This window comes from Oncorhynchus keta, unplaced genomic scaffold (genome assembly GCF_023373465.1).
Source record: "Oncorhynchus keta strain PuntledgeMale-10-30-2019 unplaced genomic scaffold, Oket_V2 Un_contig_2549_pilon_pilon, whole genome shotgun sequence".
In the NCBI taxonomy this organism is placed as follows: Eukaryota; Metazoa; Chordata; class Actinopteri; order Salmoniformes; family Salmonidae; genus Oncorhynchus; species Oncorhynchus keta.
The window spans coordinates 57,501-62,500 of NW_026284474.1; the positions used below are offsets into that span (position 1 = coordinate 57,501).

At 44.9% G+C, this 5,000-nt stretch overlaps 1 protein-coding gene and 1 long non-coding RNA gene across 2 annotated transcripts in view; both read left to right on the forward strand.

Annotated features, from left to right (window-relative positions):
- pald1a (phosphatase domain containing paladin 1a) overlaps positions 1-5,000 on the forward strand; it is a gene marked incomplete at its 5' end in the record, with an annotated part of 152,399 nt that overhangs the window by 57,080 nt on the left and 90,319 nt on the right. The window lies entirely within an intron of this gene.
- Positions 1-5,000, forward strand: part of LOC127922375 (uncharacterized) — a 7,981-nt gene that overhangs the window by 1,597 nt on the left and 1,384 nt on the right. Inside the window, exon 2 of the long non-coding RNA XR_008111111.1 lies at positions 1,824-2,298. This is a non-coding gene — a long non-coding RNA (uncharacterized LOC127922375). The remainder of the gene's footprint in view (positions 1-1,823; positions 2,299-5,000) is intronic.

Sequence of the window (5,000 nt, forward strand, 5' to 3'; positions counted from 1 at the left end):
ACAGTAACAGGTTTTCATGGGGCTGATATGAGGACAGTAACAGGTTTTCATGGGGCTGATATGAGGACAGTGACAGGGCTGATATGAGGACAGTAACATGTTTTCATGGGGCTGATATGAGGACAGTAACAGGTTTTCATGGGGCTGATATGAGGACAGTAACAGGTTTTCATGGGGCTGATATGAGGACAGTAACAGGTTTTCATGGGGCTGATATGAGGACAGTAACAGGTTTTCATGGGGCTGATATGAGGACAGTAACAGGTTTTCATGGGGCTGATATGAGGACAGTAACAGGTTTTCATGGGGCTGATATGAGGACAGTAACAGGTTTTCATGGGGCTGATATGAGGACAGTAACATGTTTTCATGGGGCTGATATGAGGACAGTAACAGGTTTTCATGATGCTGATATGAGGACAGTAACAGGTTTTCATGGGGCTGATATGAGGACAGTAACAGGTTTTCATGGGGCTGATATGAGGACAGTAACAGGTTTTCATGGGGCTGATATGAGGACAGTAGCATGTTTTCATGGGGCTGATATGAGGACAGTGACAGGTTTTCATGGGGCTGATATGAGGACAGTAACAGGTTTTCATGGGGCTGATATGAGGACAGTAGCATGTTTTCATGGGGCTGATATGAGGACAGTAACAGGTTTTCATGAGGCTGATATGAGGACAGTAACAGGTTTTCATGGGGCTGATATGAGGACAGTAACAGGTTTTCATGGGGCTGATATGAGGACAGTAACAGGTTTTCATGGGGCTGATATGAGGACAGTGACAGGTTTTCATGGGGCTGATATGAGGACAGTAACAGGTTTTCATGAGGCTGATATGAGGACAGTAACAGGTTTTCATGGGGCTGATATGAGGACAGTAAACAGGTTTTCATGATGCTGATATGAGGACAGTGACAGGGCTGATATGAGGACAGTAACATGTTTTCATGGGGCTGATATGAGGACAGTAAACAGGTTTTCATGATGCTGATATGAGGACAGTAACAGGTTTTCATGGGGCTGATATGAGGACAGTAAACAGGGATGCTTTGAGGACAGTGACAGGGCTGATATGAGGACAGTAACAGGTTTTCATGGGGCTGATATGAGGACAGTAACAGGTTTTCATGGGGCTGATATGAGGACAGTAACAGGTTTTCATGGGGCTGATATGAGGACAGTAACAGGTTTTCATGGGGCTGATATGAGGACAGTAACAGGTTTTCATGATGCTGATATGAGGACAGTAACAGGTTTTCATGGGGCTGATATGAGGACAGTAACAGGTTTTCATGGGGCTGATATGAGGACAGTAACAGGTTTTCATGATGCTGATATGAGGACAGTAACAGGTTTTCATGGGGCTGATATGAGGACAGTAACAGGTTTTCATGGGGCTGATATGAGGGCTGATATGAGGACAGTAACAGGTTTTCATGGGGCTGATATGAGGACAGTAGCATGTTTTCATGGGGCTGATATGAGGACAGTAACATGTTTTCATGGGGCTGATATGAGGACAGTAACAGGTTTTCATGATGCTGATATGAGGACAGTAACATGTTTTCATGGGGCTGATATGAGGACAGTGACAGGGCTGATATGAGGACAGTAACAGGTTTTCATGGGGCTGATATGAGGACAGTAACAGGTTTTCATGGGGCTGATATGAGGACAGTAACAGGTTTTCATGGGGCTGATATGAGGACAGTAACAGGTTTTCATAATGCTGATATGAGGACAGTAACAGGTTTTCATGGGGCTGATATGAGGACAGTGACAGGTTTTCATGGGGCTGATATGAGGACAGTAACAGGTTTTCATGGGGCTGATATGAGGACAGTAACAGGGCTGATATGAGGACAGTAACAGGTTTTCATGGGGCTGATATGAGGACAGTAACAGGTTTTCATGGGGCTGATATGAGGACAGTAACAGGTTTTCATGGGGCTGATATGAGGACAGTAACAGGTTTTCATAATGCTGATATGAGGACAGTAACAGGTTTTCATGGGGCTGATATGAGGACAGTGACAGGTTTTCATGGGGCTGATATGAGGACAGTGACAGGTTTTCATGGGGCTGATATGAGGACAGTAACAGGTTTTCATGGGGCTGATATGAGGACAGTAACAGGTTTTCATGGGGCTGATATGAGGACAGTAACAGGTTTTCATGGGGCTGATATGAGGACAGTAACAGGTTTTCATGGGGCTGATATGAGGACAGTAACAGGTTTTCATGGGGCTGATATGAGGACAGTAACAGGGCTGATATGAGGACAGTAACAGGTTTTCATGGGGCTGATATGAGGACAGTAACAGGTTTTCATGGGGCTGATATGAGGACAGTGACAGGTTTTCATGGGGCTGATATGAGGACAGTGACAGGTTTTCATGGGGCTGATATGAGGACAGGGCTGTGAGGACAGTGGCAGGTTTTCATGGGGCTGATATGAGGACAGTAGCATGTTTTCATGGGGCTGATATGAGGACAGTAAGCATGTTTTCATGGGGCTGATATGAGGACAGTAACAGGTTTTCATGATGCTGATATGAGGACAGTAACAGGTTTTCATGGGGCTGATATGAGGACAGTAACAGGTTTTCATGGGGCTGATATGAGGACAGTAACAGGTTTTCATGGGGCTGATATGAGGACAGTAACAGGTTTTCATGGGGCTGATATGAGGACAGTGACAGGGCTGATATGAGGACAGTAACATGTTTTCATGGGGCTGATATGAGGACAGTAACAGGTTTTCATGGGGCTGATATGAGGACAGTAACAGGTTTTCATGGGGCTGATATGAGGACAGTAACAGGTTTTCATGGGGCTGATATGAGGACAGTAACAGGTTTTCATGGGGCTGATATGAGGACAGTAACAGGTTTTCATGGGGCTGATATGAGGACAGTAACAGGTTTTCATGGGGCTGATATGAGGACAGTAACAGGTTTTCATGGGGCTGATATGAGGACAGTAACAGGTTTTCATGGGGCTGATATGAGGACAGTAACAGGTTTTCATGGGGCTGATATGAGGACAGTAACAGGTTTTCATGGGGCTGATATGAGGACAGTAACAGGTTTTCATGGGGCTGATATGAGGACAGTAACAGGTTTTCATGGGGCTGATATGAGGACAGTAACAGGTTTTCATGGGGCTGATATGAGGACAGTAACAGGTTTTCATGGGGCTGATATGAGGACAGTAACAGGTTTTCATGGGGCTGATATGAGGACAGTAACAGGTTTTCATGGGGCTGATATGAGGACAGTAACAGGTTTTCATGGGGCTGATATGAGGACAGTAACAGGTTTTCATGGGGCTGATATGAGGACAGTAACAGGTTTTCATGGGGCTGATATGAGGACAGTAACAGGTTTTCATGGGGCTGATATGAGGACAGTAACAGGTTTTCATGGGGCTGATATGAGGACAGTAACAGGTTTTCATGGGGCTGATATGAGGACAGTAAACAGGTTTTCATGATGCTGATATGAGGACAGTGACAGGGCTGATATGAGGACAGTAACATGTTTTCATGATGCTGATATGAGGACAGTAAACAGGTTTTCATGATGCTGATATGAGGACAGTAACAGGTTTTCATGGGGCTGATATGAGGACAGTAAACAGGTTTTCATGATGCTGATATGAGGACAGTGACAGGGCTGGGTTTTCATGATGCTGATATGAGGACAGTAACAGGTTTTCATGATGCTGATATGAGGACAGTAACAGGTTTTCATGGGGCTGATATGAGGACAGTAACAGGTTTTCATGGGGCTGATATGAGGACAGTAACAGGTTTTCATGGGGCTGATATGAGGACAGTAACAGGTTTTCATGGGGCTGATATGAGGACAGTAACAGGTTTTCATGGGGCTGATATGAGGACAGTAACAGGTTTTCATGGGGCTGATATGAGGACAGTAACAGGTTTTCATGGGGCTGATATGAGGACAGTAACAGGTTTTCATGGGGCTGATATGAGGACAGTAACAGGTTTTCATGGGGCTGATATGAGGACAGTAACAGGGCTGATATGAGGACAGTAACAGGTTTTCATGGGGCTGATATGAGGACAGTAACAGGTTTTCATGGGGCTGATATGAGGACAGTAACAGGTTTTCATGGGGCTGATATGAGGACAGTAACAGGTTTTCATGGGGCTGATATGAGGACAGTAACAGGTTTTCATGGGGCTGATATGAGGACAGTAACAGGGCTGATATGAGGACAGTAACAGGTTTTCATGGGGCTGATATGAGGACAGTAACAGGTTTTCATGGGGCTGATATGAGGACAGTAACAGGTTTTCATGGGGCTGATATGAGGACAGTAACAGGTTTTCATGATGCTGATATGAGGACAGTAACAGGTTTTCATGGGGCTGATATGAGGACAGTAACAGGTTTTCATGGGGCTGATATGAGGACAGTAACAGGTTTTCATGGGGCTGATATGAGGACAGTAACAGGGCTTTTAACAGGTTTTCATGGGGCTGATATGAGGACAGTAACAGGTTTTCATGGGGCTGATATGAGGACAGTAGCATGTTTTCATGGGGCTGATATGAGGACAGTAACAGGTTTTCATGATGCTGATATGAGGACAGTAACAGGTTTTCATGGGGCTGATATGAGGACAGTAACAGGTTTTCATGGGGCTGATATGAGGACAGTAACAGGTTTTCATGGGGCTGATATGAGGACAGTGACAGGTTTTCATGGGGCTGATATGAGGACAGTAACAGGTTTTCATGGGGCTGATATGAGGACAGTAAACAGGTTTTCATGATGCTGATATGAGGACAGTGACAGGGCTGATATGAGGACAGTAACATGTTTTCATGATGCTGATATGAGGACAGTAAACAGGTTTTCATGATGCTGATATGAGGACAGTAACAGGTTTTCATGGGGCTGATATGAGGACAGTAAACAGGTTTTCATGATGCTGATATGAGGACAGTGACAGGGCTGAT